The 15,505-nt window shown below is 38.1% G+C and overlaps 1 protein-coding gene across 3 annotated transcripts in view; it reads right to left on the reverse strand.

Annotated features, from left to right (window-relative positions):
- LOC148518005 (sodium/glucose cotransporter 1-like) overlaps positions 1–15,505 on the reverse strand; it is a 153,928-nt gene that overhangs the window by 79,484 nt on the left and 58,939 nt on the right. The gene's annotated exons all lie outside the window — the stretch shown is intronic.

A 15,505-nucleotide genomic window follows, 5' to 3' on the forward strand; every position in this document is an offset into this window, starting at 1 on the left:
GCATAATATACGTACAGAGGTTACAGTGTAAGATATGTGGAGACGATTCAGCATAATATACGTATAGAGGATGGAGTGTAAGATATGTGTAGAAGATTCAGCATAATATACATACAGAGGATACAGTGTAAGAGATGTGGAGTAGATTCAGCATAATATACGTACAGAGGATGCAGTGTTAGAGATGTGTAGAAGATTCAGCATAATATACGTACAGAGGATGCAGTGTAAGAGATGTGGAGAAGATTCAGCATAATATACGTACAGAGGATACAGTGTAAGAGATGTGGAGAAGATTCAGCATAATATACGTACAGAGGATGCAGTGTAAGAGATGTGGAGAAGATTCAGCATAATATACGTACAGAGGATGCAGTGTAAGAGATGTGGAGAAGATTCAGCATAATATACGTACAGAGGATACAGTGTAAGATATGTTGAGAAGTTTCAACATAATATACGTACAGAGGATACAGTGTAAGATATGAGGAGACGATTCAGCATAATATACGTACAGAGGATGCAGTGTAAGATATGTGGAGAAGATTCAGCATAATATACGTACAGAGGATACAGTGTAAGATATGTTGAGAAGTTTCAGCATAATATACGTACAGAGGATGCAGTGTAAGATATGTGGAGAAGATTCAGCATAATATACGTACAGAGGATGCAGTGTAAGATATGTGGAGAAGATTCAGCATAATATACGTACAGAGGATGCAGTGTAAGATATGTGGAGAAGATTCAGCATAATATACGTACAGAGGATGCAGTGTAAGATATGTGGAGAAGATTCAGCATAATATACGTACAGAGGATGCAGTGTAAGATATGTGGAGAAGATTCAGCATAATATACGTACAGAGGATGCAGTGTAAGATATGTGGAGAAGATTCAGCATAATATACGTACAGAGGATACAGTGTAAGATATGTGGAGAAGATTCAGCATAATATACGTACAGAGGATGCAGTGTAAGATATGTGGAGAAGATTCAGCATAATATACGTACAGAGGATGCAGTGTAAGATATGTGGAGAAGATTCAGCACAATATAGGTACAGAGAGGATACAGTGTAAGAGATGTGGAGAAGATTCAGCATAATATACATACAGAGGATGCAGTGTAAGATATGTGGAGACGATTCAGCATAATATACAATCAGAGGATGCAGTGTAAGATATGTTGAGAAGATTGAGCATAATATACGTACAGAGGATGCAGTGTAAGATATGTGGAGAAGATTCAGCACAATATAGGTACAGAGAGGATACAGTGTAAGAGATGTGGAGAAGATTCAGCATAATATACGTACAGAGGATACAGTGTAAGATATGAGTAGAAGATTCAACATAATATACGTACCGAGGATGCAGTGTAAGATATGTGGAGAAGATTCAGCATAATATACGTACAGAGGATGCTGTGTAAGATATGTGGAGAAGATTCAGCATAATAAACGTACAGAGGATACAGAGTAAGAGATGTGGAGAAGATTCAGCATAATATATGTACAGAGGATGCAGTGTAAGATATGTTGAAAAGATTCAGGATAATATGCGTACAGAGGATGCAGTGTAAGATATGTGGAGAAGATGCAGCATAATATACGTACAGAGGATACAGTGTAAGATATGTGTAGAAGATTCAGCATAATATACGTACAGAGGATACAGTGTAAGATATGTGGAGACGATTCAGCATAATATACGTACAGAGGATGCAGTGTAAGATATGTGGAGACGTTTCAGCATAATATATGTACAGAGGATACAGTGTAAGATATGTGTAGAAGATTCAGCATAATATACGTACAGAGGATGCAGTGTAAGATATGTGGAGAAGATTCAGCATAATATACGTACAGAGGATGCAGTGTAAGATATGTGGAGAAGATTCAGCATAATATACGTACAGAGGATGCAGTGTAAGATATGTGGAGACGATTCAGCATAATATACGTACAGAGGATACAGTGTAAGAGATGTGGAGAAGATTCAGCATAGTATATGTACAGAGGTTGCAGTGTAAGATATGTGTAGAAGATTCAGCATAATATACGTACAGAGGATGCAGTGTTAGAGATGTGGAGACGATTCAGCATAATATACGTACAGAGGATACAGTGTAAGAGATGTGGAGAAGATTCAGCATAGTATATGTACAGAGGTTGCAGTGTAAGATATGTGTAGAAGATTCAGCATAATATACGTACAGAGGATGCAGTGTTAGAGATGTGTAGAAGATTCAGCATAATATACGTACAGAGGATGCAGTGTAAGAGATGTGGAGAAGATTCAGCATAATATACGTACAGAGGATACAGTGTAAGAGATGTGGAGAAGATTCAGCATAATATACGTACAGAGGATGCAGTGTAAGAGATGTGGAGAAGATTCAGCATAATATACGTACAGAGGATGCAGTGTAAGAGATGTGGAGAAGATTCAGCATAATATACGTACAGAGGATACAGTGTAAGAGATGTGGAGAAGATTCAGCATAATATACGTACAGAGGATGCAGTGTAAGAGATGTGGAGAAGATTCAGCATAATATACGTACAGAGGATGCAGTGTAAGAGATGTGGAGAAGATTCAGCATAATATACGTACAGAGGATACAGTGTAAGATATGTTGAGAAGTTTCAGCATAATATACGTACAGAGGATACAGTGTAAGATATGAGGAGACGATTCAGCATAATATACGTACAGAGGATGCAGTGTAAGATATGTGGAGAAGATTCAGCATAATATACGTACAGAGGATGCAGTGTAAGATATGTGGAGAAGATTCAGCACAATATAGGTACAGAGAGGATACAGTGTAAGAGATGTGGAGAAGATTCAGCATAATATACATACAGAGGATGCAGTGTAAGATATGTGGAGACGATTCAGCATAATATACAATCAGAGGATGCAGTGTAAGATATGTTGAGAAGATTCAGCATAATATACGTACAGAGGATGCAGTGTAAGATATGTGGAGAAGATTCAGCATAATATACGTACAGAGGATGCTGTGTAAGATATGTGGAGAAGATTCAGCATAATAAACGTACAGAGGATACAGAGTAAGAGATGTGGAGAAGATTCAGCATAATATATGTACAGAGGATGCAGTGTAAGATATGTTGAAAAGATTCAGGATAATATGCGTACAGAGGATGCAGTGTAAGATATGTGGAGAAGATTCAGCATAATATATGTACAGAGAGGATGCAGTGTAAGAGATGTGGAGACGATTCAACATAATATACGTACAGAGGATGCAGTGTAAGAGATGTGGAGAAGATGCAGCATAATATACGTACAGAGGATACAGTGTAAGATATGTGTAGAAGATTCAGCATAATATACGTACAGAGGATACAGTGTAAGATATGTGGAGACGATTCAGCATAATATACGTACAGAGGATGCAGTGTAAGATATGTGGAGACGTTTCAGCATAATATATGTACAGAGGATACAGTGTAAGATATGTGTAGAAGATTCAGCATAATATACGTACAGAGGATGCAGTGTAAGATATGTGGAGACGATTCAGCATAATATACGTACAGAGGATGCAGTGTAAGATATGTGGAGAAGATTCAGCATAATATACGTACAGAGGATGCAGTGTAAGATATGTGGAGACGATTCAGCATAATATACGTACAGAGGATACAGTGTAAGAGATGTGGAGAAGATTCAGCATAGTATATGTACAGAGGTTGCAGTGTAAGATATGTGTAGAAGATTCAGCATAATATACGTACAGAGGATGCAGTGTTAGAGATTTGTAGAAGATTCAGCATAATATACGTACAGAGGATGCAGTGTAAGAGATGTGGAGAAGATTCAGCATAATATACGTACAGAGGATACAGTGTAAGAGATGTGGAGAAGATTCAGCATAATATACGTACAGAGGATGCAGTGTAAGAGATGTGGAGAAGATTCAGCATAATATACGTACAGAGGATGCAGTGTAAGAGATGTGGAGAAGATTCGGCATAATATACGTACAGAGGATACAGTGTAAAATATGTGGAGAAGATTTAGCATAATATACGTACAGAGGAAGCAGTGTAAGAGATGTGGAGAAGATTCAGCATAATATATAAACAGAGGATGCAGTGTAAGATATGTTGAAAAGATTCAGCATAATATGCGTACAGAGGATGCAGTGTAAGAAATGTGTAGAAGATTCAGCATAATATACGTACAGAGGATGCAGTGTAAGATATGTGTAGAAGATTCAGCATAATATACGTACAGAGGATGCAGTGTAAGAGATGTGTAGAAGATTCAGCATAACATACGTACAGAGGATGCAGTGTAAGATATGTGGAGACGATTCAGCATAATATACGTACAGAGGATGCTGTGTAAGATATGTGGAGAAGATTCAGCATAATATACGTACAGAGGATACAGAGTAAGAGATGTGGAGAAGATTCAGCATAATATATGTACAGAGGATGCAGTGTAGGATATGTTGAAAAGATTCAGCATAATATGCGTACAGAGGATGCAGTGTAAGATATGTGGAGAAGATTCAGCATAATATATGTACAGAGAGGATGCAGTGTAAGAGATGTGGAGACGATTCAACATAATATACGTACAGAGGATACAGTGTAAGATATGTGTAGAAGATTCAGCATTATATACGTACAGAGGATACAGTGTAAGATATGTGGAGAAGATTCAGCATAATATACGTACAGAGGATGCAGTGTAAGATATGTGGAGAAGATTCAGCATAATATACGTACAGAGGATGCAGTGTAAGATATGTGGAGACGATTCAGCACAATATAGGTACAGAGGATACCGTGTAAGATATGTGTAGAAGATTCAGCATAATATACGTACAGAGGATACAGTGTAAGATATGTGGAGACGTTTCAGCATAATATATGTACAGAGGATGCAGTGTAAGAGATGTGTAGAAGATTCAGCATAATATATGTACAGAGGATGCAGTGTATGAGATGTGGAGAAGATTCAGCATAATATACGTACAGAGGATACAGTGTAAGATATGTGTAGAAGATTCAGCATAATATACGTACAGAGGATACAGTGTATGAGATGTGGAGAAGATTCAGCATAATATACGTACAGAGGATGCAGTGTAAGATATGCGTAGAAGATTCAGCATAATATACGTACAGAGGATGCAGTGTAAGAGATGTGGAGAAGATTCAGCATAATATACGTACAGAGGATGCAGAGTAAGAGATGTGGAGAAGATTCAGCATAATATACGTACAGAGGATACAGTGAAAGAGATGTGGAGAAGATTCAGCATAATATACGTACAGAGGATACAGTGTAAGAGATGTGGAGAAGATTCAGCATAATATACGTACAGAGGATACAGTGTAAGAGATGTGGAGTAGATTCAGCATAATCTACGTACAGAGGATACAGTGTAAGAGATGTGGAGAAGATTCAACATAATATACGTACAGAGGATGCAGTGTAAGAGATGTGGAGAAGATTCAGCATAATATACTTACAGAGGATACAGTGTAAGAGATGTGGAGAAGATTCAGCATAATATACGTACAGAGGATGCAGTGTAAGAGATGTGGAGAAGATTCAGCATAATATACGTACAGAGGATGCAGTGTAAGAGATGTGGAGAAGATTCAGCATAATATACGTACAGAGGATACAGTGTAAGATATGATGAGAAGATTCAGCATAATATACGTACAGAGGATACAGTGTAAGATATGAGGAGACGATTCAGCATAATATATGTACAGAGGATGCAGTGTAACATATGTGGAGACGATTCAGCATGATATATGTACAGAGGATGCAGTGTAAGATATGTGGAGACGATTCAGCATAATATACGTACAGAGGATGCAGTGTAAGATATGTGGAGACGATTCAGCATAAAATACATACAGAGGATGCAGTGTAAGATATGTGGAGAAGATTCAGCATAATATACGAACAGAGGATACAGTGTAAGATATGTGGAGACGATTCAGCATAATATACGTACAGAGGATGCAGTGTAAGATGTGGAGACGATTCAGCATAATATACGTACAGAGGATGCAGTGTAAGATATGTGTAGAAGATTCAGCATAATATACGTACAGAGGATACAGTGTAAGAGATGTGGAGTAAATTCAGCATAATATACATACAGAGGATACAGTGTAAGAGTTGTGGAGAAGATTCAGCATAATATACGTACAGAGGATACAGTGTAAGATATGTGGAGAAGATTCAGCATAATATATGTACAGAGGATACAGTGTAAGATATGTGGAGAAGATTCAGCATAATATACGTACAGAGGATGCAGTGTAAGAGATGTGTAGAAGATTCAGCATAATATACGTACAGAGGTTACAGTGTAAGATATGTGGAGACGATTCAGCATAATATACGTATAGAGGATGGAGTGTAAGATATGTGTAGAAGATTCAGCATAATATACATACAGAGGATACAGTGTAAGAGATGTGGAGTAGATTCAGCATAATATACGTACAGAGGATGCAGTGTTAGAGATGTGTAGAAGATTCAGCATAATATACGTACAGAGGATGCAGTGTAAGAGATGTGGAGAAGATTCAGCATAATATACGTACAGAGGATACAGTGTAAGAGATGTGGAGAAGATTCAGCATAATATACGTACAGAGGATGCAGTGTAAGAGATGTGGAGAAGATTCAGCATAATATACGTACAGAGGATGCAGTGTAAGAGATGTGGAGAAGATTCAGCATAATATACGTACAGAGGATACAGTGTAAGATATGTTGAGAAGTTTCAGCATAATATACGTACAGAGGATACAGTGTAAGATATGAGGAGACGATTCAGCATAATATACGTACAGAGGATGCAGTGTAAGATATGTGGAGAAGATTCAGCATAATATACGTACAGAGGATACAGTGTAAGATATGTTGAGAAGTTTCAGCATAATATACGTACAGAGGATGCAGTGTAAGATATGTGGAGAAGATTCAGCATAATATACGTACAGAGGATGCAGTGTAAGATATGTGGAGAAGATTCAGCATAATATACGTACAGAGGATGCAGTGTAAGATATGTGGAGAAGATTCAGCATAATATACGTACAGAGGATGCAGTGTAAGATATGTGGAGAAGATTCAGCATAATATACGTACAGAGGATGCAGTGTAAGATATGTGGAGAAGATTCAGCATAATATACGTACAGAGGATGCAGTGTAAGATATGTGGAGAAGATTCAGCATAATATACGTACAGAGGATACAGTGTAAGATATGTGGAGAAGATTCAGCATAATATACGTACAGAGGATGCAGTGTAAGATATGTGGAGAAGATTCAGCATAATATACGTACAGAGGATGAAGTGTAAGATATGTGGAGAAGATTCAGCACAATATAGGTACAGAGAGGATACAGTGTAAGAGATGTGGAGAAGATTCAGCATAATATACATACAGAGGATGCAGTGTAAGATATGTGGAGACGATTCAGCATAATATACAATCAGAGGATGCAGTGTAAGATATGTTGAGAAGATTCAGCATAATATACGTACAGAGGATGCAGTGTAAGATATGTGGAGAAGATTCAGCACAATATAGGTACAGAGAGGATACAGTGTAAGAGATGTGGAGAAGATTCAGCATAATATACGTACAGAGGATACAGTGTAAGATATGAGTAGAAGATTCAACATAATATACGTACCGAGGATGCAGTGTAAGATATGTGGAGAAGATTCAGCATAATATACGTACAGAGGATGCTGTGTAAGATATGTGGAGAAGATTCAGCATAATAAACGTACAGAGGATACAGAGTAAGAGATGTGGAGAAGATTCAGCATAATATATGTACAGAGGATGCAGTGTAAGATATGTTGAAAAGATTCAGGATAATATGCGTACAGAGGATGCAGTGTAAGATATGTGGAGAAGATTCAGCATAATATATGTACAGAGAGGATGCAGTGTAAGAGATGTGGAGACGATTCAACATAATATACGTACAGAGGATGCAGTGTAAGAGATGTGGAGAAGATGCAGCATAATATACGTACAGAGGATACAGTGTAAGATATGTGTAGAAGATTCAGCATAATATACGTACAGAGGATACAGTGTAAGATATGTGGAGACGATTCAGCATAATATACGTACAGAGGATGCAGTGTAAGATATGTGGAGACGTTTCAGCATAATATATGTACAGAGGATACAGTGTAAGATATGTGTAGAAGATTCAGCATAATATACGTACAGAGGATGCAGTGTAAGATATGTGGAGAAGATTCAGCATAATATACGTACAGAGGATGCAGTGTAAGATATGTGGAGAAGATTCAGCATAATATACGTACAGAGGATGCAGTGTAAGATATGTGGAGACGATTCAGCATAATATACGTACAGAGGATACAGTGTAAGAGATGTGGAGAAGATTCAGCATAGTATATGTACAGAGGTTGCAGTGTAAGATATGTGTAGAAGATTCAGCATAATATACGTACAGAGGATGCAGTGTTAGAGATGTGTAGAAGATTCAGCATAATATACGTACAGAGGATGCAGTGTAAGAGATGTGGAGAAGATTCAGCATAATATACGTACAGAGGATACAGTGTAAGAGATGTGGAGAAGATTCAGCATAATATACGTACAGAGGATGCAGTGTAAGAGATGTGGAGAAGATTCAGCATAATATACGTACAGAGGATGCAGTGTAAGAGATGTGGGGAAGATTCAGCATAATATACGTACAGAGGATACAGTGTAAGATATGTTGAGAAGTTTCAGCATAATATACGTACAGAGGATACAGTGTAAGATATGAGGAGACGATTCAGCATAATATACGTACAGAGGATGCAGTGTAAGATATGTGGAGAAGATTCAGCATAATATACGTACAGAGGATGCAGTGTAAGATATGTGGAGAAGATTCAGCACAATATAGGTACAGAGAGGATACAGTGTAAGAGATGTGGAGAAGATTCAGCATAATATACATACAGAGGATGCAGTGTAAGATATGTGGAGACGATTCAGCATAATATACAATCAGAGGATGCAGTGTAAGATATGTGGAGAAGATTCAGCATAATATACGTACAGAGGATGCTGTGTAAGATATGTGGAGAAGATTCAGCATAATAAACGTACAGAGGATACAGAGTAAGAGATGTGGAGAAGATTCAGCATAATATATGTACAGAGGATGCAGTGTAAGATATGTTGAAAAGATTCAGGATAATATGCGTACAGAGGATGCAGTGTAAGATATGTGGAGAAGATTCAGCATAATATATGTACAGAGAGGATGCAGTGTAAGAGATGTGGAGACGATTCAACATAATATACGTACAGAGGATGCAGTGTAAGAGATGTGGAGAAGATGCAGCATAATATACGTACAGAGGATACAGTGTAAGATATGTGTAGAAGATTCAGCATAATATACGTACAGAGGATACAGTGTAAGATATGTGGAGACGATTCAGCATAATATACGTACAGAGGATGCAGTGTAAGATATGTGGAGACGTTTCAGCATAATATATGTACAGAGGATACAGTGTAAGATATGTGTAGAAGATTCAGCATAATATACGTACAGAGGATGCAGTGTAAGATATGTGGAGACGATTCAGCATAATATACGTACAGAGGATGCAGTGTAAGATATGTGGAGAAGATTCAGCATAATATACGTACAGAGGATGCAGTGTAAGATATGTGGAGACGATTCAGCATAATATACGTACAGAGGATACAGTGTAAGAGATGTGGAGAAGATTCAGCATAGTATATGTACAGAGGTTGCAGTGTAAGATATGTGTAGAAGATTCAGCATAATATACGTACAGAGGATGCAGTGTTAGAGATGTGTAGAAGATTCAGCATAATATACGTACAGAGGATGCAGTGTAAGAGATGTGGAGAAGATTCAGCATAATATACGTACAGAGGATACAGTGTAAGAGATGTGGAGAAGATTCAGCATAATATACGTACAGAGGATGCAGTGTAAGAGATGTGGAGAAGATTCAGCATAATATACGTACAGAGGATGCAGTGTAAGAGATGTGGAGAAGATTCAGCATAATATACGTACAGAGGATACAGTGTAAGATATGTTGAGAAGTTTCAGCATAATATACGTACAGAGGATACAGTGTAAGATATGAGGAGACGATTCAGCATAATATATGTACAGAGGATGCAGTGTAAGATATGTGGAGACGATTCAGCATAATATATGTACAGAGGATGCAGTGTAAGATATTTGGAGACGATTCAGCATAATATACGTACAGAGGATGCAGTGTAAGATATGTGGAGACGATTCAGCATAAAATACATACAGAGGATGCAGTGTAAGATATGTGGAGAAGATTCAGCATAATATACGTACAGAGGATACAGTGTAAGATATGTGGAGACGATTCAGCATAATATACGTACAGAGGATGCATTGTAAGATGTGGAGACGATTCAGCATAATATACGTACAGAGGATGCAGTGTAAGATATGTGTAGAAGATTCAGCATAATATACGTACAGAGGATACAGTGTAAGAGATGTGGAGTAGATTCAGCATAATATACGTACAGAGGATACAGTGTAAGAGATGTGTAGAAGATTCAGCATAATATACGTACAGAGGATGTAGTGTAAGAGATGTGGAGAAGATTCAGCATAATATATGTACAGAGGATGCAGTGTAAGATATGTGTAGAAGATTCAGCATAATATACGTACAGAGGATACAGTGTAAGAGATGTGGAGTAGATTCAGCATAATATACGTACAGAGGATACAGTGTAAGAGATGTGGAGAAGATTCAGCATAATATACGTACAGAGGATACAGTGTAAGATATGTGGAGAAGATTCAGCATAATATACGTACAGAGGATACAGTAGAAGATATGTGGAGAAGATTCAGCATAATATACGTACAGAGGATACAGTGTAAGATATGTGTAGAAGATTCAGCATAATATACGTACAGAGGATACAGTGTAAGAGATGTGTAGAATATTCAGCATAATATACGTACAGAGGATACAGTGTAAGATATGTGGAGACGATTCAGCATAATATACGTACAGAGGATGCAGTGTAAGATATGTGTAGAAAATTCAGCATAATATACGTACAGAGGATACAGTGTAAGAGATGTGGAGTAGATTCAGCATAATATACGTACAGAGGATACAGTGTAAGAGATGTGTAGAAGATTCAGCATAATATACGTACAGAGGATGCAGTGTAAGAGATGTGGAGAAGATTCAGCATAATATACGTACAGAGGATACAGTGTAAAATATGTGGAGAAGATTTAGCATAATATACGTACAGAGGATGCAGTGTAAGATATGTGTAGAAGATTCAGCATAATATACGTACAGAGGATGCAGTGTAAGAGATGTGGAGAAGATTCAGCATAATATACGTACAGAGGATGCAGTGTAAGAGATGTGGAGAAGATTCAGCATAATATACGTACAGAGGATACAGTGTAAAATATGTGGAGAAGATTTAGCATAATATACGTACAGAGGATGCAGTGTAAGATATGTGTAGAAGATTCAGCATAATATACGTGCAGAGGATGCAGTGTAAGATATGTGGAGAAGATTCAGCATAATATACGTACAGAGGACACAGTGTAAGATATGTGTATACGATTCAGCATAATATACGTACAGAGGATGCAGTGTAAGATATGTGGAGAAGATTCAGCATAACATACGTACAGAGGATGCAGTGTAAGATGTGGAGAAGATTCAGCATAATATATGTACAGAGGATGCAGTGTAAGATATGTGGAGACGATTCAGCATAATATATGTACAGAGGATACAGTGTAAGAGATGTGGAGAAGATTCAGCATAATATACATACAGAGGATGTAGTGTAAGATATGTGTAGAAGATTCAGCATAATATACGTACAGAGGATGCAGTGTAAGATATGTGGGGAAGATTCAGCATAATATAGGTACAGAGGATGCAGTGTAAAATATGTGGAGAAGATTCAGCATAATATACGTACAGAGGATGCAGTGTAAGATATGTGGAGAAGATTCAGCATAATATACGTACAGAGGATGCAGTGTAAGATATGTGGAGAAGATTCAGCATAATATACGTACAGAGGATGCAGTGTAAGATATGTGGAGAAGATTCAGCATAATATACGTACAGAGGATGCAGTGTAAGATATGTGGAGAAGATTCAGCATAATATACGTACAGAGGATGCAGTGTAAGATATGTGGAGAAGATTCAGCATAATATACGTACAGAGGATGCAGTGTAAGATATGTGGAGAAGATTCAGCATAATATACGTACAGAGGATGGAGTGTAAGATATGTGGAGAAGATTCAGCATAATATACGTACAGAGGATGCAGTGTAAGATATGTGGAGAAGATTCAGCATAATATACGTACAGAGGACACAGTGTAAGATATGTGGAGAAGATTCAGCATAACATACGTACAGAGGATGCAGTGTAAGATGTGGAGAAGATTCAGCAAAATATACGTACAGAGGATGCAGTGTAAGATATGTGGAGAAGATTCAGCATAATATATGTACAGAGGATACAGTGTAAGAGATGTGGAGAAGATTCAGCATAATATATGTACAGAGGATGCAGTGTAAGATATGTGGAGACGATTCAGCATAATATATGTACAGAGGATACAGTGTAAGAGATGTGGAGAAGATTCAGCATAATATACATACAGAGGATGCAGTGTAAGATATGTGTAGAAGATTCAGCATAATATACGTACAGAGGATGCAGTGTAAGATATGTGGAGAAGATTCAGCATAATATAGGTACAGAGGATGCAGTGTAAGATATGTGGAGACGATTCAGCATAATATATGTACAGAGGATACAGTGTAAGAGATGTGGAGAAGATTCAGCATAATATACATACAGAGGATGCAGTGTAAGATATGTGTAGAAGATTCAGCATAATATACGTACAGAGGATGCAGTGTAAGATATGTGGAGAAGATTCAGCATAATATAGGTACAGAGGATGCCGTGTAAAATATGTGGAGAATATTCAGCATAATATACGTACAGAGGATGCAGTGTAAGATATGTGGAGAAGATTCAGCATAATATACGTACAGAGGATGCAGTGTAAGATATGTGGAGAAGATTCAGCATAATTTACGTACAGAGGATGCAGTGTAAGATATGTGGAGAAGATTCAGCATAATATACGTACAGAGGATGCAGTGTAAGATATGTGGAGAAGATTCAGCATAATATACGTACAGAGGATGCAGTGTAAGATATGTGGAGAAGATTCAGCATAATATACGTACAGAGGATGCAGTGTAAAATATGTGGAGAAGATTCAGCATAATATACGTACAGAGGATGCAGTGTAAGATATGTGGAGAAGATTCAGCATAATATACGTACAGAGGATGCAGTGTAAGATATGTGGAGAAGATTCAGCATAATTTACGTACAGAGGATGCAGTGTAAGATATGTGGAGAAGATTCAGCATAATATACATACAGAGGATGAAGTGTAAGATATGTGGAGAAGATTCAGCATAATATACGTACAGAGGATGCAGTGTAAGATATGTGGAGAAGATTCAGCATAATATACGTACAGAGGATGCAGTGTAAGATATGTGGAGAAGATTCAGCATAATATACGTACAGAGGATGCAGTGTAAGAAATGTGGAGAAGATTCAGCATAATATACGTACAGAGGATGCAGTGTAAGATATGTGGAGAAGATTCAGCATAATATACGTACAGAGGATGCAGTGTAAGAGATGTGGAGAAGATTCAGCATAATATACGTACAGAGGATGCAGTGTAAGATGTGGAGAAGATTCAGCATAATATATGTACAGAGGATGCAGTGTAAGATATGTTGAGAAGATTCAGGATAATATACGTACAGAGGATGCAGTGTATGATGTGGAGAAGATTCAGCATTATATATGTACAGAGGATGCAGTGTAAGATATGTTGAGAAGATTCAGCATAATATACGTACAGAGGATGCAGTGTAAGAGATGTGGAGAAGATTCAGCATAATATACGTACAGAGGATGCAGTGTAAGAGTTGTGGAGAAGATTCAGCATAATATACATACAGAGGATGCAGTGTAAGATATGTGGAGAAGATTCAGCATAATATACGTACAGAGGATGCAGTGTAAGATATGTGTAGAAGATTCAGCATAATATACGTACAGAGGATGCAGTGTAAGATATGTGGAGAAGATTCAACATAATATACGTACAGAGGATGCAGTGTAAGATATGTGGAGAAGATACAGCATAATATACGTACAGAGGATGCAGTGTAAGATATGTGGAGAAGATACAGCATAATATACGTACAGAGTATGCAGTGTAAGATATGTGGAGAAGATACAGCATAATATACGTACAGAGGATGCAGTGTAAGATATGTGGAGAAGATACAGCATAATATACGTACAGAGGATATAGTGTAAGATATGTGGATAGGCAGCACTATGACAAAGCAATTAGCATTGCTGCTTCGCAGCACCGGTGGCTTGGGTTCTATTCTAATACTGAATAATCTGTGTGGAGCTTTTATATTCTCCCTGTGTTTGTGTGGGTTTCTTCCAGGTTCTCCAGTTTCCTCCCACGCTCTAAAAACACATTAGTAGGATAATTGTCTTCTGACAAAATGGACCCTCATGTGTGTGTATGTGTCTGGTAGGGAAGGTGCTTACAGCAGTGTAAAAGGGCGACAGTACGCCGGCCACTTCCCCTGCGTGCATGATATCATGATGTTGCACTGACAGGGGTGGGTCCACCAGCACGGGGAAGTGCAGCACTGCCCGAGGATGCTCCAAGCAGCTGTACAGACTGTAGGGTGCATGCCTGGACGCTCTGGGCAGGACACTTCAGCAGCGATCCTGGCGACAGGGTAGCGTTTCAGGCACCCTGCTAGCCTGAAGCAAGAGCCTGAGGCAGCAACTTTGCCTCCCCCAGAGCCCTACACTCTGTGCAATGGCACCGCTTATAACCCTATTAATGACCCTGAGTACTGGCGTGAATGATTACATGTTCTATGTACAGTGCTGCGCAATATGATTGGCATTATAAAATAAAGATTAGTAATGATTATCTTTACGTTACATGTAGGGGAAGGAGTGTGTGATGTATAGGGGAAGGAATGTCTGTGGGCGATACAGTCCATTACATGTAGAGGGATACAGTGTAAGACAATGGAGAAATGTACAGGTGTTTTCACTGGATAGAAGTATTCTCAGCTATACGAGTACTGTCACAATCCTATTCTTTCTATCGCCATCTTAGGATGCATCCCTTAAAATGAAACCTCCTCTTTGCATGTGTGTAATAAGTGCAATCTAATACATGTGCAAAATCATAAGTGTGTGGTATTAGAGAACAGCTTTTTCAGGCCCACAGATGCATGTAGGTAAATA

This window comes from Taudactylus pleione, unplaced genomic scaffold (genome assembly GCF_031769625.1).
Source record: "Taudactylus pleione unplaced genomic scaffold, aTauple2 ptg000205l, whole genome shotgun sequence".
Classification (NCBI taxonomy): Eukaryota; Metazoa; Chordata; class Amphibia; order Anura; family Myobatrachidae; genus Taudactylus; species Taudactylus pleione.